The sequence below is a fragment of the Dipodomys ordii genome, unplaced genomic scaffold (genome assembly GCF_000151885.1).
Source record: "Dipodomys ordii isolate 6190 unplaced genomic scaffold, Dord_2.0 Scaffold104, whole genome shotgun sequence".
Lineage (NCBI taxonomy): Eukaryota > Metazoa > Chordata > Mammalia > Rodentia > Heteromyidae > Dipodomys > Dipodomys ordii.
In genome coordinates this window covers 5356609-5379034 of record NW_012267320.1, presented here as the reverse complement: position 1 = coordinate 5379034, position 22426 = coordinate 5356609, and positions in this window count along the sequence as shown.

The window sequence follows — 22426 nt, the reverse complement described above, 5'->3', positions numbered from 1 at the left end:
TGCTTAAAATTTTGTTTTATGAAGCCATAATAGGCTTCATATCAAATCCACACAAGTAAGCACAAGAAACTATAAGCCAACATTCCTCAAGAACAGACATGCCAAATTACGAATAAAATACTAGCAAATAAAATACAATAGTATTTTAAAGGACGTATTCCATTGCCAAGTGAGATTTGACACTGAAATGCAAGGATGGTTCAAGATACAGAAGTTTACTGATATGATAATTAGCAATTAGTACACTGAAACTTTATAAACCACATGAACTCTTTGGGGATATTCAACATTCAATCCTCCTAAATGATGCCTTATGCATAAGCCCAAAGTTAAGTGTCTTCTTATTAAAACATCTCAAATTCTAGAGCTTAGAGCAATTATTCAGGTACTAGTCTTGCTCAAATGCCCAAAGACTGGAAAAACTACAGCAATCACTCACATATGCCTGTGAGTAGAAATATAAAAGGAGAATATGATGACATAAATGGACATCAGTGCCAACAGGATATCAGTATCTTAGGTTTTACTCAAAAACATTAGGTTCCCATTTTTTCTACAACAGAATGTGCTCTCTGATATAAATATGAAACATCAAATATTAAGTTTTGAATATTACTGTAAAGAATGTGATACATAGTCGTGTTGAGAAAAAAATAGTGTCTAGACTTTCCAATAAACAACTCTGACTGATATAAAGAACACCAGTCATGTCTAGCATGGTTTTCATCTTCTCTCTGCTATGATAATGCTACTCCTACAGGTTATCTAAATAGATATAAGAATACTGAATCCAGACAGGGAAGAGTTAAGAAGATCATAAACTTTGCACAATAACTGCATCATCTTCAGAATCCCAGTCTTGGTCAGAGTATTGAAAACAATGTGGCATACAAATTTTAAAAGCTATTAATCTGCTCAAAAGATTAAACTTACACATATCAAGAAAAACACTAAATAAATATATTTTCAACTTTATAGTTCACCTATACCAAAACAGTAATACTAAAAATAACAAATTTCAGTGAAAGATGAGAGTAAATTATAAAGACATATGTAAAAAGTTACTTGATAAAAAAGAAATCATTTTAGTTCTAAAGGAAACATTTACACACTAAAGTAAATAATATGAAAGCTACATAACTTCAACAATATTTCTAGTCAATACTTGAAATGCCCATGATAGTGAAATCCTTGTAAATATATGCATCTCTTTCTTCTGACTGAGACTTATCATGAGCACAAATATTTCAGAATGTGCAAAAAGCACTTCTCCAATTAAAAAGATAAAAATCAGTCACATGACCTGTGCTGCTATTGGAAAGCCTAAGTATACATCCCTTGCAGGAGGAAAATTGTAATATATAATATTTAATATATAATATATATAATAATTTTGGGAAAACATGTTTCTAACAAACTATTTGTAGACATTAAACTAACAAAACAGTTCCCTCCTGGACATTACAAAGATAACCAAAGTTCTTTGATAAAAATATCTACCTTGAACCGGGCGCTGGTGGCTCACGCCTGTAATCCTAGCTACTCAGGAGGCTGAGATCTGAGGATCGCGGTTCAAAGCCAGCCCGGGCAGGAGAGACCATGAGACTCCTATCTCCAATAAATCACCAGAAAACCGGAAGTGGCTCTGTAGCTCAAGTGGTAGAGAGCTCGCCTTGAGCTGAAGAGCTGAGGGACAGCGCCCAGGCCCAGAGTTCAAGCCTCACGACCGACAAAAAAAAAAAAAAAAAATCTACCTTGATTGTCAGAATCTTGACCTCACAGCAAGGGACTCCTTATACTCATAATAAATTATGGCCTCTAAAATTTGAAAAATTGTAAATTACTATACAAACAGGTTAACACCTACATGTGGTTTGCCCCACCTACCATGGAAAGTATATAAAAAGTCATGTCCGTATAGCAGCAAAGGTTATTAATTACCTGCTCTCCAATTGAACCCTTCACACTCAAGAGCCTGAGCTACTACGGCATCTATTATAGTGGTCTGGGCTACAGCTATGGTTGCCTGGGCTATGGCTGTAGTTATGGCTATGTCTATGGTGGGCAGAGTGGCTATGGTTTGGGCTGCTACTGTCCATCTTGCTATGGTAGATACTGGTCCTATGGATTTTACTAAGGAATTTCTGGAGCTACTCAACCACTAGAACTCTTCTTCATATACTTGCAGGATGTCCCTCCATGGCTACCCTAGTACAATACATCTTCTCCTCTTCTCTTATTCTTCAGATTGAATACTTGTAATTTGCAAGGCTTCAATTTGATTGACAAAAATCACATAAAATATTTTAGCATTCAAACGGTGTTTCTAACAGGTATTATATTTTCTTCATTCATTGTAGCTTAGTGACTTGTGAAAAACCTCAGTCTATTTTTTAATAAATATTGTCTATAATGGCAAAATACTTTGCATGTGTATTTAATTTTTCTGTCATTTGATTGGAAGCTGAACTGTATATATTTTGTCTAGGAGCATGTGGAAGAATCAGAGATCTTTACATAAAAGCACCCATTTATCTACAATATCTTGATAGTCACAAGACAGTTTAAATTGCATTATTTACAGGTCAATAGTAGCTCTCCACTCGGCAGCAATGTAGCAGGTTCAAACATCTCATATGACCAATAGATTGCTCTAAGAAAAATGAAAAGATGTGCTTTATTTAAATTACCATATTTAGTTAAGACAAAATTAATGAAAAACAATTATTTTTGATACCTGCTAAAAAACTAATATCAATTCTCCTTCATACATATATAAAACAGATTACTTGAGAGATGACTTATATATACTTCTTATATAGCCAGGCTTTTCCCAATTTCCTTTTAAATGTGCACTTTGTATTTCCTGCCAATACATTTTTGCTCAATTTGTTTTCATGTTGAAGAATGACTAATTGTGAAACATTATATTTGGCAAATAAAATTGTAAGCATACCCATTTCTTACTTCTGGCCTAGACTAACATGAGCACAAATATCTCTGAATGTACAGAAGCACTTCTCATATGAGAAAGAGGAAAACTATTCACATGACCTCTGCTGTTGTTAGAAAATAGCCACTTGAAGCCCAAGAAATCATAAACCTAATGTGACCTCCTCAGTGTGGAGTTAGATCATTCCAAGAAGTAGTATACTAAAGTAAAGCCTCTAGAATATCTACATCAGGAAGTGTGGTAAAAAGGACTGAGATACAAAGATAAGTAAGGAAGATGTTAGAGATGATAAAGGGTATTGATTGGGAATGACAGACAACAAAATGTTAATATATTGAAATAGTAACAGTTGAATAGTCTGAGTAAAGAAGATCTCTAGCACAACTATGCTTTTTGTAGCATTATTTACCATAGCTAAGATACGGAACCAACCCAGATGCCCCTCAGTAGATGAATGGATTAAGAAACTGTGATATATATATATATATATATATATATATATATACATATACATATATATATATATAATGGAATTCTATGCCTCCATCAGAAAGAATGATATTGTCCATTTCCTAACAAATGGACAGACTTGGAAAAACTTATATTAAGTAAAGTAAGCCAGGCCCAAAGAAACACAGGTCCTATGCTTTCCCTTACTTGCAATAACTAGTATATGTCTGGGACAAGCAGAAAAGGTCAAAAGCTATGTACATATGACCAGATAAGATGAGGTTAAGCAAAATGAACCCCAAGATAGGGACACAAGTGGTTGTTTTTCTTTCTTGCTATTGTTCCTAACATATTGATAATGTACCATGTGATTTTTTTTTGTTTCTTTGTATGTACCTCCCCCACGGTATAACCCCTGTTTTCAGTTTATTTGATTCCAGTGCCCTGCATCTTGTATATATACTTCTCTAGCTTGGGGAAGGAAAGGAAAAACAAAAATGCTTAAATAGGGATATGGGTTGACCCATTGTAACAATGAGATGTACACGACACTATATTGAAAAACGAACTTTACAATTTAGGTGGGGGGGGGTTGGGGAGAGGGGGGAGTGTAGTTGTGGAGGTGAGAGGGATGGGAGGGTAGGGAAAAAACAAAGGAGGAGGTAACAATGCTTGATAGGAAATGTGCTCATGACCTTGCTCATGTAACTGTAACCCCTCTGTACAGTATTTTTACAATACAAAAACGTATTTTTAACAAAAGAAGAAGTTGAAAACTTTTATCAGTCATATTTTTTCTCTGAAATATTTCAACCTAATTTATTCTAAACCTTTAAAAAATAAACTACAATGGCTAGTGTCTGATGGACGGTTCTCCCATATAAAGATGAAAATATTATTTTAAAACTTTTATTGAAATGTTTTATTATCTTTAAGTAGGTGTATAAAGGAGGTGTCATTCAACAAAGCTGTTTATGAACACAATGCACCTTGGTCTGTGTGACCCTCTTCAACAATCTGATCCCCCTTCGACCCACCTTTTCCCCCACTTTTCCTAACCCTGCTCTATTCCCCCACACATACCATTCACAATTACTCCACATTCCGATGCACATTTTTAGATTCTATATAAGAGAAATATTCAATATCTACATTTTTAGGTCTGGTTTATTCTCTTTAACAAAATATCCTCCAGTCCCATCCATTTCATTGCAAATAAACATATTTCATTCTTTCTTTGGCTGAATAATATTGCATAGTGTACATGTTTTGGGAGCCAAAGACATGAAGCTGTCACACCTGTGTATGAGCAGAGACAGGAGCCCTGGGCCACAGTCCCGAGCCTTGTCACCCTCGACTATGGTCTGAGGTAGCAAGAGCGGATACGGCATACAAAGAGGATATTTCTGTCATCTTAACCTTTAAAGCTAGACTTTGAGTTCAACTATCTCTAACCACAGGCCTTCTGTATTGCCGAAGCTTCTGGCACCAACTAAATGTAACTTGCTATTAATTTGTCGATCTGTCCCTTCCCTTCCGTATGAAAAAACACTGTAAAAATAAATACGCTGAACCAGACCCTGTGCTGTCTTCAGTCCCTCGGGTATCTGGGTGACGGCAATCCACCTGGCCTCAAGCTTTCTCTAAAGTGTGGTGTGTGTGTGTGTGTGTGTGTGTGTGTGTGTGTCTGTGTCTGTGTCTGTGTGTCTGTGTGTGTCTGTGTGTGTGTGTCTGTGTCCGTGTGTCTGTGTTTCCTCAATCCTACCCTCTTCCATAGTCATGTCCAGTCCACAGCATATATGTAGCATATTTTTATCCACTTAATTGCCACTGATACCTTGGTGGATAGAATAGATTATCCATTGTGAATGGCTCAAGAAATATGAGAATGCAAGTATCTCTTTGGTATGCTGACTTTATTTCCTATGGACATTTACACAGCAATTGGTTAACTATATTGTGTACCTTTTATGGTCGATTTTTTTTTATTTTGTAAAGAATCTTCACTGTATTTCCCATCACAGTTGCAGGAGTTTACATTCCAAGCAACAATAGATAGATTAGAGAGATGATAGATAGAGAGATAATTAGTAGATAAGCAGACATTGCTTAAAAATTATATAATCTCGTGTGAAAAGAAGAAAGGGTCCTGGCTCAAAAATCAGTACTTAGACTGCTGGAAAGAAGCTATATAAAAAGCCAGATATATGTGTTAATTGTATATATAATAAATATATAATTATTACACAACAGCAATGCAGAGCAGTAGAAGTATTGATCACATCAGCATTAGTATTAATTTGATAATCATAACAAAGAAAATGAATCCTGACTCACATTCATCAATCTAAAATGTTTAATGTTTTTAAACAGGATATGAAGATTAATAGCTATGAAACAAAATATTAAATCAGATTTTCTCAAAATTAAGAATGTCTCCTTTTGAGAGGCTAAAAGAACCACTTATGAGGAAAAGAGATCCTGAATATACATCCTAAAATAGTTTGTTGAAAACAAATAATTAGAAAAAGACACAAAATAGAAATTTTAAATGGCCAAAAACTTGAAAAAAGATTATACAGCAAATAAAAAATTCAGTAACCAACTTCATTGCAGAAAGAAAATGCAAATCATAACCACAATGAAATAGCACTAAATGTTATATCAGAATGGCTAAAAATAGAGAGACTAATCAGAACCTGGATCTTGCAAATATTACTTCTTGACATGTGATTGGGTATAACACCTATGGAAATTTCAGGGCAGTCCCTGAACAAGCTAATTATACAAATCCATCCTAAAATTCAGAAATTCCACTCTAGAGAAATGTTTACTGTCCAGTCCAATCTTTTTGTCACATCTACATACTCATTAATTCACAAATCCAGATTAATTCTTGTGTTGTGTTTTAAGAAAAAAGCAAGTTCAGAAAACACATTAATAAAACAAATTGTAGACAAAGCATTGCATTCTTTATGTCCCTCCTGGTTCTCTGTACATATCAGCTCAACCAAATAAACACAGACAAAATGGACAATAAAAATAGAAAGCCAAAAGAACTCTTTGGTGGAAGACAGCCCAACACAACATCAGAATGTGTGTGATAAGCTTCCTTGTGTGGAGTGAAGCAGAAAGTGATCTAATGTCCTTGAAATCTCACTTAGGTTTCTTTCCTTGTGAATTACACGCAGAATCTTCTTTTGTAATTCACTCTGGCAAGGTTGTCATTGAGTTTAGGATAAACTAATAATAACACAATTACACACCATAACTACTTCTCACTATGGGGGAAAACATAGAATCACGTGGTTTACTTTTGAGATACTTAATCACAAAGCAATCTTCTTGAAGGATATAAGTGTTTTTTTTCCTTTCTTGCTATTGTTTCTAACGTATTTATAAGGTACCATGTGATTTTTTTGTTGCTTTGTATGTCCCCCCCCCTATGGTATAACCCCTGTTTTTACTGTACTTGATGTTGGCATAACTTGGGGAGGGGAAGAGAAAAAAGAAATTGCTTAAATAGGGATACAGGTGGACCCATTGCAACAATGAGATATACAAGATACTATGTCAAAAACAAACTTTACAACTTTGGCGTGGGGGGCTAGGGGTGGAGTGTAGTTGTGGAGATGGGATGGCAGGGATGGTAGGGGAAAAACAGAGGAGGCCACAATGCTTGATAAGAAATGTACTCGTTACCCTGCTCATGTAATTGTAACCCCTCTTTATGGTATTTTCACAATAAAAAACAAACCTTATTTAAAAAAGGAAACTCCTCCCAAGTAAACAAAATTTTGTGCATTTTTCTAGTTCAACTGCTTATGAATTATTAGGACAGCAATACCTGTGGTTGATGTCACCCACCTCTAACAATATATAAATAGTCTAAATTCTATTCTTTCCCACAGAGCTTTGACTCATGACAACATGAGCCACTACAACAACTATTGTAGTGGTCTGGGTTATGGCTGTGGAGGCCTGAACTATGGCTATGGAGGATATGGATATGGCTGCTGCCCATCTTGCAGATACTGAATGGTCCTATGGATTCTACGGAGAAATGTTTGGGGCCACTGGGCTACTAGACTCACCCTAGACATTCACCTCCAGGTTGAATACTTCAGATTCAGCATGTTTTCACTTCATTGACCAAAATACCTCACCTCTTCACAAAAAAAATTTACACTTGAAAATATCATTATATCACTAATCATGGTTGAAAGGTCTAGATGTAAAAAATTGTTTTTTTTCCAATATACTTTCTTTCACACCAAAATGCTTTGCATTGATGTTTGCCTTCTCTCGTTTATTGATATACAGTATTGATGTGTGTGTGTATTTCACTTAGAGTACATGGAATCAATCAGGATCTTTTTTGAAAATACACCATCATATTTAGAAGGTTTGGGAAGTCAGATACTAATATTTATTCAAGTGGAATTGTGAGCTGGATGGCAAAATGCAAGACTTAGGAACAGGCATCTTTTGTTCAGCTTTGTCATTTCAAAAGTAGGACTCTATAGGATTTATGTAGATCACTATGTTTAGCCACACCTCCTTCAATTAAAACTAGGACTTCTGGGGCTGGGAAGTTGGCTCAGTGGTACAGTGCTTGTCTTGCATGCATGAGGCCCTGGGTTTGATTTCTCCGCACGACATAAGCAGGAAAAGCTGGAAGTGGTGCTGTGGCTCAAATGGTAGAGTGCTAGCCTTGAGCTGAGGAGCTGAGAGGCAGTGCCCAGGCCCAGAGTTCAGGCCCCACAACCAACAAAAAAAATAGATTTCTAAGTGGATGAATTTAATTTTAGATCATGATAACAATCCCAATAGTGATTTCCCCTATGTTCACATATAACACAGACTGAGGCATGTTCTACACATCCCAGTGTCCTTGTTAGCAGAGTTTTATTTGCTTAGAATCTTCATTTTGCTCCTCACTTTTCTTCACTCTCCGTCTTCCCTCCACCTGGCTTTATGCTGACCAAAATAACATAGAAAATGCTACCTTTGTTCTTAAATAAAAACTTAAACAGAGCTAAGCAGACCTGTCACCAACTGGTTGTTTAGACACAAATGTCTCTCTAACTCCATAAACACCTGAGTTCTCATCTGATGGGCAGAAAAAGAAAAAGTGATCCGGTATCTTCTGGTGCTGGGGTAGAACATCTACATAAAGTCCAGCTAAGCATAAGAGAACAGGTTACTTCAAATGAAGAAGCATAATTGTGTTGGAAGGGTCCCTAGAGAAATTGATATAAAAAAGAAAACCTTCTTCCATGGTGTCACCTCAGGGAGCCTTTACACATGTAAGCTGTGTTAAGTTAGCTGGAGAAGATGGCACAAGGAGAAAAAGGAAGAAGAGATAGAGAAAAAGATGAAGCAATGAACAAAATGCTAAATGCACATGTTAACGTTGTTAAATGCACAACGCTAACATTGAAGAATCTCTTTGTATTGGTCTCAAACTTTTTGAAATATCACAATGTACATTATAAGAGCACGTTAAAGGGAAAGTAAAGGGCACCATCTACACTTAGCAGTTTTAGACAAGACCGCTCATTTAAAATGCCTTTATGGTACTCTGCGTTACTCATTATCTTCCTTTATCTGATCTTACTGAAAGTCTATTCTCAGATAATAGTTTTTAAAAACTGCATTATTCCCACATATGCACACAGTGGACAGCTCCTAGTGATGCTGTGTCCTGTGTTCCTGCTACAGATTTCTCCCCAACAATTCAAGCTAAAAGACAGGACAAACTATATTATGCTTCCTTTTTGCTTAGTTGCTCAATATTTTCACAAAACTTCTCCAGAAAGGAGCACATGTCACCAGATCTGCACATCTGTCTCAGTACTTCCCACTCATGAAACTGATTCTTTTATTTGTGGTTCTAGTTTCCAATTCTCCTCTAAAACCAGGATGATTTTTTTAAACCAACGCTTCCAGATCTCCTTACTCGTGTAAGGAACAATAACATAATTTTATCTTAGGAAATGTCATTCCTCATCATCATATAGATGGATTCACAGAGAAATTCTTTTATCAAGATGGTCTCACAAAGGGTTTCCTTTGTGAGAAAATATTAACATCTATCATTAATTAAATATAGAAAGCAAGAAGTTGGCAAAACTACTCATGAAATAAAGAACTAGTAAGAAAAACAGGAATGTATATTTTTGAACACCACTCTAAAATCCAAGAAAAGTATAGCATTCATCCAAATCCCATGAATTATGTTCTCAGATTGCAAATATCCCAAATGGAAATTCAGTCATTGCCATTCATCATATTAACAAAAAAAGAAAGTAGTATTAATATTTCAATAGATTAAGATAAAACTTGATAATATTTAATACTTCTTTATAAAATTTTTAAGCCAGTAAGATAGGCAAAGGAAATAACTTCCTCAACTTGACAAATGGTATCTTCATAAAAACTACAGCTAATATATCATAGTTAATAATGAAATATTGGACAGTTTCTCTTGAGATTAGAAATGAGATAAGTATGACTACTACCAAAACATTTATTCAGCCTTGGAGCATGGCTCTTAGCTAGTGAGCTTACTGATGGTTAATTACTTAATAGATCAATGAAAAAGAGACTGGAAAATAAAATACAGATTTGTCATTAAAAATAAATCACATAATAATAGAAAAGCCAGATGGTCTTGTTTCACTGAGAAGCACATAGGCCAATGGAAAGGAACATTCTGTACCTCTGTGCAAAGATTCAAGCATAAAGGGTAGCCACCCTTGAATAATAACATCTCACCACCTAAAAATGAAAATAAGGACCAAAAGAGAGAGTGCTGGCTTCACTTGGCAGATGGGTAAAGAAAATATTCTTGACTCACATCCTGCACTAGTGTAAGACACAATTTTTTATTAATTGAAGTAAGTAATAAAGAAATTTGAAATATAAAAAATAGTATCCACCAAAGACAAAGTTGTGTTACAATTAGAGTTCTTGTCTTTAAAAAAGAAAAAAAAACTCACCTAAAGGAAAGATATTTCTGATACACTCAAATTAAAGAAAATCTTGAAGATATTTGAGAAAGACACAAAACACTATTAAAATGAGCAAAAATATCAAGCATCATTTTATAACAAAAACAAAAGGTGGACAACCACAGAGCAAGAAAATGCAAATTATAAGTACAAGAAAATAGCATTGTGTACTCCCAGGGTAGCTCAAATTAAAGGCTGAAAATATCAAGTATTTTGAGAATTTTCAGAGCCACCAATTTGCAAACAGTCCTGGTGGGCAGGTAATTAGCCCAGCCCTGTGAAAAGTGTATGGTATCTAAATATACTATTAATATGTTTCTAGATTATTAAAGCCAGAAATTCCACTCTAAAGAATGAACATTTTTGTTTAGCCCAGCTGTTGTGTGCCTTCTACATGTCAACAAAATGTATCATAAACATTCTTATGCTGCCTTTTGGGAAACTGAAGTAGTTTGGGGAAGCAACCACAGAGATCTGCAGAAAGGACTGAATGCCTTGTGCTATGTCAAGTAAGGAGGACCTAACATATAATAGTCAGTTAATAAATATTGGTCAGGATCAATCTGCTCCCCCCTCCAAAAAAAATAACAAGGAAACAAATCTTTCAACACATGTTTGAAGTGCTCTGACATAAAACCAGATTAAGCTCACTAATGAGACTTTCGTGTTCTGGAGTAAAGAAGGATTCTGGAGGAATTCCAATGCTTCTAATATCTTTGAAATCACATTCCAGGCTCTTATTGATGGAATAGCATGCAGAATGCTGTTTTATGGGTTATCTGTGGAAATGTACTCCAGGAATTTAGTGACCTAGTAGTGCAGTGGCAAGAATGACAAACTAATACTTAAAATGGCTATTTTAAATGAAAAAATATAAGCTGAGCACTAGTGATTTATGCCTGTAGTCCTAGCTAATTAGGAAGGTGAGATCTGAGGATCATGATTCAAAGCCAGTCTAGGCAGGAAAGTCAATGACACCATTATCTCCAATGAGCTACCTAAAAAGCTTGAAGTAAAGCTGTGTCTCAAGTGGTAGAGAGCTAGCCTTGAGCTCAAGGACAGCACTGAAGTCCTGTGTTCAAACCCCAGGACAGGCACACACACACACACACACACACACACACAGAAAATATGTTCCAAACTATCATGGGAAACTAGATAGATAACAAAGAATTCTTTCTAATGAGGAACTCTCTTTTCCTAAATTAACAAAAGATACATTAAAAAAAATAGTGGAAATTGTGCTAAATTACAAAGGCAGTAAGGCTTGAGGTTTGCTGTAGTTATCTATGACAGCATGTACAAAGGTCCCTATTTGAGGATGATAACATCTAAATTAAAGCGATTCTCTCCTCATCTACTGAACTCCCACTTACAACACCAAGTGCTACTTTGGAAACACTATGATGTTCTGGGTTGTGGATTGATTGGGCTATGGCTATGGTGGCCTGGGCTATGGCCATGATTATTGCAGCCTTGGAGGGTATGGATATGGCTGCTACCATCCATCTTGCTGTGGCAGATACAGGTCTTATGGGTTCTACTGAGAAACCACCAGCGTCACTTAGATAGTAAAACTCTTCACTCTGTATTTTCTGAGTATCCTTTCCAGGGTTCTTTTTTTTAAAAAAATAAGTTTTTTATTGTGAAAATACTGTACAGAGGGGTTACAATCACATGAGCAAGGTAATGAGTACATCTCTCTCTTTTTTTACTGTGAGAATACGTACAGAGGAGTTACAATTACGTGGGCAAGATAACGAGTACATTTCTGATCAAGCATTGTTGCCCCCTCCTGTGTTTTTCCCCTACCATCCCTTCCCTCCCATTCCACAATTACATTTCCATCTTTCCAATCTTCCACCCCCCTGCCTAAATTATAAAGTTCATTTTTTGACATAGTGTCTTGTACATCTCATTGTTGCAATGGGTCAGCCTGTATCCCTATTTAAACAATTTGTTTTTTCCCTTCCGCTCCCCAAATTATACCAACATCAAATACAGTGAAAACAGGGGTTATACTGTGGGGGAGGGACATATGAAGCAACAAAAAATCATTTGATACCTTATAAATACATTAGAAAAAATAGCAAGAAATAAAAAAACTACTTGTGTCCTTATCTTGGAGTCATTTCGCTTAACATCATCATATCTGACCTTTTCTGCTTGTCTCAGCTATATACTAGTTATTGCAAATAAGGGAAATCATGGCACCTATGTTTCTTTGCACCTCTTTCCAGGGTTCTTAAAAGTAACTTGTTTCCTAACAGTAAATTTCTATACCCGTCTATGCCCTACCCACTTTGAAAGTCTTGTTGGACCAATGGCATATGCAATATGTCACTATTCCTTTAAAGGTTTATGACTAATAAGATATTATTCCTCCCTTAATGGCCTTGAGCAAAAAATCTAAAGAACAGCACTCAGGCCCTAAGTTCAAGACCCAAGCCCATCACAAAAGAAAAAATTGTCATGCAAAGAAAACTCTAAGCCGAGTTGCTTTGATTAGTAAATTCTTTAAACAACTTCTTTATAAAACAGTACCAACAATAAGTTAACTTTTCCACAAAAGAGGAAAAGGGCAAAATGTACTAACAACATCAATACCTAGCAAGGGCCGTACATGAAAGGAGAGTATATATTATAAACATGACTGTGAATATCTAAAACAATATAGGATCAAATCAAATCCTAGGAACTATACTTCAAAAATTGCAGAACCCCTACATTCGTTTAGGACCTGAGGAGTCATTTGCTGCAATTCATCACATTACCAGAAAAAGAACCAATGTCATATGAATATCTCAGTAGATTAAGATAAAACAGGATAAAATTCAACAGCCATACATGAATCTTAATGTATCTAAAGAATAGAAGAAAATAACTTCCTCAATTTGATAAATAGCATCTCAAAAAATCTATTTCTCTTTCATGTTTAATTCTGTAGGACAGAATCATTTCCTTCAAAGTTAGGAACAAGACAAGGATGACAAAAATCCCACAACTTTCATTTAAGTTTAAGATCTTAGTCACTGAAATAAATTAATGGAACCAAATGGAACCTTTGCTATTACTAATTACAGAGTCAAGCATGTCCAAACACAATCCAACTTGTAAAATAATCATATAGAACATTGGGGAAAAGGACTCAATTACAAACACACTCAAGAATACACAAGAGCAAGATTTACAAGACTGATATATCAATGCAATCCAGAAGATGAGAAAGATTAACATAATAAGGCAGATTATTAGCTTAATTTAATAACTACATAAAGAAAATAAATCTTTTTTTATTGTAAAAATACCGTAGAGAGGGGTTACAATTACATGGGCAAGGTAATGAGTACATTTCTTATCAAGCATTGTTGCCTCCTCCTTTGTTTCCCCTTCACATCTCCCCCCACATCCCGCCCCATCCCCCTTCCCCGTGCCAAAGTTCATTTTCGACATAACATCTTGTACATCTCATTGTTGCAATGGGTCCCCCTGTATCCCTATTTAAACACTTTGTTTTTTCCCTTCCCCCCCCACAAATTATACCAACATCAAATACAGTGAAAACAGGGGTTATACCATGGGGGAGGGACATACAAAGCAACAAAGAAATATCTTATAAATATGTTAGAAATGAAATAAACCCAAGGTAAGAAAATAAATCTTGACTTATCTTTTGTAACAAAATAAGAATCCCTTTATTAATTTGAAATAGAAGAAGATTTCTGAACAAAATACAAATAGCACTAGCCCCAAAAAAATACTTTGGGAAATTAGACATGATCAAAACTAAATCATCTGTTTTAAAATGTTTAGTACTGAAGTACAAAAATCCTGTAGACCTATGCCTATTTCAATTCTTACACTTGGTGTAATGTGCCAGTCAGAGTGACAAGATTTAAATTCTCACTCATCATTTCTCTATAATAAATACATAAGGAAATTTAATAGGAAACATAAGGAAATTTTGAAATGAATTTAAACTCTTTTATTCAAGCTCTTTTTGGAATATACACTATAGTATTATGGTTAATGTATTATGAAATACAAAAATAGAATTTATTTCTCCTAAATATAACATAGCACCTACTTTTTTTAAGAAATGAAACAAAGTCACTGAAAAGGAAAATACATACAGCACTAGTATATTTCTAGAAAGGAATTTTGATCAAAAAATTTAAATAGCTACAAAAACTAGGTTAAAAAAAAAGAATTTTAAATGGCCAAATCTTGATCAAACATTTTTTACAAAAAACAATAAAGTAATTGATCTCATTAGGGCACAAAAATGCAAATTATACCCACTATCAAATAGCACCATACACTTATTAGAAGGACTAAAGTCAGAAACTGAAAAATGACAGGTGATTTTAAGAACACTAGATATTGTAAACATTCCTGACAGATAATTCCCGTTCAGTTATGGCACCATCTAAAAGTAAAAAACATGAATACATCATCAACCCTAGAAATTCTACCTTAAAGGAACAGTCATTTCTATCCAGCACAATTTCAAATTCACACATGTCAACTTTACATTCTTGTATTACCATCAATAAACTGAAGTTTTTTAGAAAGTACACCAACAAACCAAATCTGGAAAAAAGACCAGATGCTATGTTGTATGGAGTAACCAAAACATAGCCATTCAATGAATAAATATGGGTCAACATGTACAAAAATGTAGAGAAACAAAAATCTCTGAATCTACTTGACTTGATGCAGGTCATCCTAACAAAAAATCACAATGAGCCTCCTACCAAGGTTCTTATTTTGCTGAGCGAAGCCCAACATACTCAGGGGAATTGCTAATGCTTCTAATGTCTTCCAAATCTCAACCAAGGTTCTCTTATTGATGGAATTACATCTAGAATATTATTTTTAAGTTACCTGGGGGGAATTTAATTCTTTCAGCTAGCAGACCAAAGGTTTTGGGGAGTTAGGAAAGAATGTTATTAACTACTCAAGCCTCAATTAATTATACACAAAAATATGTGTTTTTATAACTTCAGGATCATTAGTATAGTAGCAAAATCATATTATGAGAAACTCTCATTTTGGAAGTCAACAGTAAATTTTATCTATGGGAAATGACTCTAAAATTATGAGGCCAGCAATGCCTGTGGTGTTCCCTACCCAATGCCCAATGCCTGTGAACAGACATTTACATTAAGAAACTATTGTTTGCCTCTCAACTCTGCCTCCTACTCCCCAAACAATGTGCTACTATGGAAACTTCTATGTGGGCCTAGGCTGGGGGTGTGGTGGCCTAGGCTGTGGCTATGGCTACGGTGGTCTGGGTTATGGCTATGGATATAAATATCATGGATAGGGAGGGAATAAATATGGCTGCTGCTGCCCATATTTCTGTGGCAGATACTGGTCTTAGGGGCTCTACTGAGAAACTTCCAGGGTCACCAAACCAGTAGGACTCTTTCCTCTGATACCTCTAAATTTCTTTCCAGAGTTATTTTTTATAAGTTGATTTCTTGTCTGAACAGTGAAATTTTTATCTTACGATTATTTTGCTGGCAGAGTGTACACTTTAGATTCAGCATGCTTCAACTTGGTTGATCAAAGACGGTGTAATGAAAATATTCGTATTTGATATTGTACCACCACTTGTTACAGATTCACAGCCTGGATGTAAAAGATTCCCATTCCTTTTTCCATAAAGTTTTTACTTCACTGAAATATGTCTTGCATTTATGTGTGTTATTCCCTCTCATTTATATATGTATGTGGTTAAGATTTTATTAAACCTACATGGAAGAAACCAGGATTTTACATAAAGAGATGCATGCATCTAATAGTAGAGTCTGAATAGTCAGACGACATTGTGTTTGATGGTACTGTGTACAGGTAACAGAAAACTACACTCAGCATCATAGCTCAGGTACATTCTGCCCTTCATTCTACCTGCTCTTCACTCTAAGAAACATTAAGGACACAAGCTGTTTATCGAGAACTTTACTTGGTAAATCTTCTTCAGTTAAACCTGTATTACTGATGGCTTATTCGAGTACATATTAAAGGTACTAATATCAATGTATTCATGCAGGCACAGTAGATTGCATGAGGACTTTTTTGTGCCTACCCCTTCATGGACAGGCTGCACACCATGAGACTTTCCATTGTGCCCTTACGCTTTCTCATGAGCTCATCCTATTCAATCCATCTGATTCTAGATTAAACAAACTAATGTACTGCTTTCTCCTTAAGAAAGATTTTAAACAGAATCCTATTGAATGCTGGATTCAACTTTCCAAGAACACCAAATTGTCTCCATCTGCACAATGCAACTCTTTTTAACTGAAAGCAGAGCAAGATTAAAAGTGGCCCCAGGTCTTCTACTGCAGTAAGAAAATCTCTCCAACAAGCCCAGGGCAAGCATAAGATGAGAAGTAACCAGAGAAAATGACTTTGAACTGTGTTTGAAAAGACTCAGTCCTAGCACTGAGATTTCAAAGGATTTGTGATACATGGATGTCTCAGATATAGTGAACTAGTTGAGATACTTGTATTCATGGAAAGGCAGGTGGTACTGGTTCAAGAAAAAGCAACCAGACTAAAGGAGTGAAGATAGATTGTATACAGATGCAAACTCATTGTTACTACTAAATATCATTTCAATGCAGAATAGTAAAGTAATTGTGATGAATTAATTTGATAAATATAGAAACAAAAATAAATCTTGACACCTGCATCAAAATAATGTCTTTGTTACTTAAAATAGGAACTGAAGTTTTAAAAGGGACATAAAGATCAGTGACCATAAAAGAAAAATATTAAGTTGTGATTTCTAAAATTCAAGTATTCTGTGCTTAAGAGAGAGAGAATGTTATTTAGTAGGATAAGATACTTGTACACTATACTCATCTAAAAAGAATTCAAACTAAAAATAAACAAAAATGACTACAAATCATGAAAGTTAACAAAACACAATTAAAATGGAGAACAGCATGCACAAGCATTTTACATCAAATTAAAACAAAAGGTTATCAGCCTCATTAGAGCAAGATAAATGCAAATTATAACCAGAGTGAAATAGTATTGCATACCCACAGGAATAACTGAAATTGAAAAGACTAAAATATCAAGTATTTTCTAATCATTCTCAGTTCAGACACTGGAATGTAAACACTTTCCTCATGGGCTTTAACCAACTCCCTATGACAAAAGTATGCCACCCCCTAAAAACGTCACCCCCTAAATATAAGGCTATGAAGCCCAGAAATTTCACTCTGAAGAAGTGATCATGATCGTCCAATCCAATTATCTTGATCAAAATTCTACACATTCTCAAACTCACATAATCAACTACCAATTCTTACACTGTCCTCTGAAAATTTGGAAGAGCAAACTAGCCTACAAAACAAAACTTGGAGAAAGGACTAGACACCTTATCACATTAAGTGATCAAGATAAACTAGTTCAATTAATAAATATGGGTAAGCATGGATAAAATATAGAAACAAAAGCTCTAAATTCCCATGAGTTTATAGAGGCAATTCTAATTTAAAAACAAAAAAGCAAAATCAGCATGTTAATGAGTCGCTGTGTCCTTTGGTTCTGAAATGTCTCCACAAAGACCATATGCTGATGGCTTGGTTGCACACTGCTGGACTTTGGGAAATGATTGGTTCATGGAGAATCTTACATCATGAATGGATTAATCATTTGATAGATTCATAATTTGTTTGGCTATTAGCAGGTGGGGCATAGATGGAGGAAGTTTATCTTAGGGCTATGCCCTAGTGTCTATTTTCTATCCTTTTCTAATTCTGTTTTTGTTTCCATCATGAAGTGAATGATTGTGCTCCTCCACATCTGTCCACCATGATTTTCTGCCTTATCAAAAACCTATAGCAATGGAGACAGCGCACCAAGGGCTCAAACTCTGAAATGGAGAGCCAATTTAAATATTTTCTTCTTCTCTTGGCTTTCTAAGGAAAGCTGACTTAAACAGAAATTTAGTGCTGAGAAGTAAGGTCATTGCTGTGAAGATGTGATTCAAAAGCCTTTTAAACTAGGTTGTGAATAGAGTTATGAAAGGTTTGGACGTATAGGCTATGAAAGCCTAGCAGAAACAGGAAAGCATTTTTTTCCTGCCAAGGGAGATCTGGACATTCATAGTATCATTCATGAGCCATACAAAATTATCAATATGGGAAGATGGTTGAAGAAAGCCAATAAGAAGCATACTATAAAACATATGTGTCTGTCCCACCATATTCTTGGTGGCTCTTCAGGTCTTACATGGACAAAGGGCTGGACATTCCTCAAGGCTGCCCTAGAATGCTGTGATTCTGCTGTGAGCTCAGAAGACCAGAATGTTAAAAAGAATGCAACTATGCTCATAGGTTCCAGATGGAAATAAAAGCTCAACTGGGAATTAGATAAGAAGCCATTTGTGTTTAAATTTTGTCCATGCCCTGAGACAATGTATGAAAGTGAATTTAAAAGTGATTGGCATTGTCTTGCTGATCTGCCATCAGTAGTGAGACTACCACCAGGATGCAGTCTTGTGTCAAAACTCTTACGGGGAAGACCTCCTATTCGAGGTTGAACCCTTGGTTGCTACAGAAAATGTCAAGGCCAACTCTGTCAGAAAGAATGACATTGCCCCAATTGTTATGAAATGGAAAGACTTGGAAAAAATTATATTAAGTAAAGTAAGCCAGGCCCAAAGAAACATAGGCCCCATGGTTTCCCTTATTTGCAATAACTAGTATATGTCTGAGACAGCAGAAAAGGTCTGATAAGTTGATGTAAGGTGAAATGAACCCCAAGATAAGTATTCAAATTTTTTTTCTTTCATGCGATTGTTTCTAACATATTTATAAGATGATTTCTTTGTTACTTTTTATGTCCCTCCCCCACGGTATTTGCTTTCACTGTATTTGATGTTGGTATAATTTGTGGATGGGGAAGGGAAAAAACAAATCATTTAAATAGGGATAAAGGTGGACCCATTGCAACAACAAGATGTACAAGTCGTTATGTTGAAAAACGAACTTTACAACTTTGGCAGGGAGGTGGGGGGCAGGGAGGGAGATGAGAAGGGACAGGAAGGGGAAACAAAGGAGGAGGCAACAATGCTTGATAAGAAATGTACTCATTATCTTGTCCATGTAATTGTAACTCCTCTGTACAGTATTTTCACACAAAAAAAAGGAAAAAAAAAAAAAGAAAATGTCAAGGCCAAGATCCAAGATAAGGAAGGAATTCCTCCTGATCTTTGCTGGTAAGCAGCTGGAAGATGGGTGTGCTTTATCTGAGGACAACATGCAAAAAGAGTACACTCTTCATCTAGTGTTGAGACATCATGGTTGTGCTAAGGAAGAAGGCCTACACCACTCCCAAGAAGAACCAACATAAGAGAAAGAAGGATAAGCTGGCTGTCCTGAAATACTACAAGGCAGATGAAAATGGCAAAATTAGCCATCCTCACAGAGTCCTTCAGATGAATGTGGTGCTGGAGTGCTTATAACTGGTCACTTTGACAGACATTATTGTGGCAAGTATGGTCTAATTTACTGTTCCAACAACCAGAAGACAAGTGATTGTGTATGAAGTAATAAACGGCATGAACTAAAAAAGGGGAGATGGACATCTTACAAACATGTTCCTGAATGCCAAAACTGAAGGTTTCATGTGTGTCCTGTTGAGCTGAGGTTCTTGCTTTTGTTCTATCTCACTTTTCTATGCCCCAATTCTTCCCTTTTCACATAGTAATCAACATTATATTATTATCCAAAGATTTTCTTTTAAACAAACATAACCATCTTTTTGCAATAGTTTCTCTGCACATGTAATATCAGCTAGCTACATCTTTTTTTTTTTTTTTTTTTTTGGTCAGTCGTGGGGCTTGGGCGCTGTCCCTCAGCTCTTCAGCTCAAGGTGAGCACGCTACCACTTGAGCTACAGTGCCACTTCTGGATTTCTGGTGGTTTATTGGAGATAAGAGTTTCACGGACTTTCCTGCCCGGCCTGGCTTTGAACTGCCATCCTCAGATCTTAGCCTCCTGAGTAGCTAGGATTACAGGCATGAACCACCGGCACCCAGCTCAGATACATCTTAGGAGAAACTCTCTTCTAAGTAAACAAAATTTTCAGTTAATTTTTTTTGCTTTTGGAGATTAATCTAACTTAGCAGGGCAGCAAAGCCTGTGGTTTTTCTCCCCTCTTACCTGAGATCATTTATAAAACATACCGTGCTTGCCAGTGATGGTCATCAAACTAGGAGACAGCTGATACTTCTTAACTGTCCTATCATCCTGACGCCATGAGCTAGTCTGGAAACCACCATGACAGCTTGGGCTATGGTTACAGTGGCCTGGGCTGCGGCAATTGCTGTGGCATTGGGGCTGTGACTGAGGTGGTTTTGGATATGACTGCTGAGGGCCATCTTTCTGTGGCAGACTGGGATCTTATGGAATCTCCTGAGAAACCTTGGGCTCTTTCTGTCCAATAGATGCTTCCCACTGTCACTGATTATGATCATAGTATGTCAGTAATATCTTTAGTGAGAGAGTAACTCCTCTACATTTACCTAAAAAGGATAATTCAGCTTTGTTATATTAGTAATATTTGTAAATCAAAATCTTCAGAACCTTTCAAACTATATGTTTCTAAAACTACAGATCATGCTGCTGTTTATACACACACACACACACACACACACACACACACACACACACACACAGATGCTAGCTCATATTTCAATAAGCTCTAGTTCACATAGCACCTAAAGATAGTGGTGGCAAAAGGAAAATTTTAGTGCTTCTGAGTTTGTTGTTTTGCCTGAAAATCTAGGTGTCCATACAGGATTGGCACTAATACTTGGATCGATTAGAGGATGAGTACAAATGTACACTCAAACATAGATCTAAAGATACCAAACTTACTGTCAAAAATATGAGCCCATGTTTTAACCAGTAAAACAGTGTAGCGAATATGACCTGATACCTATTCATCTAACTTGACAAATTTCAGTATAATCCACAGGTTTGGTTCTAAAAAAAAAAAAAAAAAGACTTTAAAAAATGCATCCAAATTGAGTGCAGTAAGTCTGTGGCATGCAACCTCCCATCACTCACAGTTACTCTGGCTCTGGCAAAGATATGGCTGCACTATCTTATGTCTTCCAATCACCCATGGGCAGATACGTAAGCTGTAGAACTTTCTAAGTAACTCAATCTTGTATTCTTTATCCTTGCATTCAGAATCTGCTTCCAGTACATTTTATTTTGGTAATTCCATCACAACTCATGACAAATATATATTAGAACATCTGGAAAAGTTAATTTAAGATTTGAGACATGTCAGTCAGAGTTATCTAATACATTGTACATAACTTCCTTCATCATAGTAATCCCATTCTTTGTCAAATTGTCTCCTTATTTTCCAGTAAATTTTCCCACTGATAATGCTATTTGTTGCTACTTATATTAATTTGTATCTACCCTATGTGTTTTAGGTACATTGTGAGGTTGTGTGCATAGAAGTCACTGTATTCAAGTTTTTGTTACTCTATTTAATGAAGTCATTGTAAAAATCTGCTTCTTTCTGATGCTCGTGCAATCACAGCTGCTGCTCTTGCGATGCCATCTCAGGTTAAGCCTTGGAGTTGCTAAAACTTCTTTCTCTTCATACATTCCCAGTGCCTCTGGCTATAGGATTTTTCTGCCTTTCTAGAGTTGAGTAGTCTTTCAAGTTGTTCAGTTCAGTGAATCGCATGATTCTGACTATTTCTCTTCACTTCAAAGGCAAAACACTGGACAGTTATCCCTTAATCTGGTAGCTACCTGCTGGGTGGCTATCAGTCCTTCATGTCTGAGATCCTCCAGGAACACCTGCTTAGCTTCTTGGCAAATAAAGATGAGACAAGATTTTCTTTTTTACTTTTATTTTTGCCATCTAAACTTTCTAACTCCAACTTCTTTTTGAAAGACATGAAAATAATAGATTTCACATTACCATTAGCATTTACCTACATCTACTACAA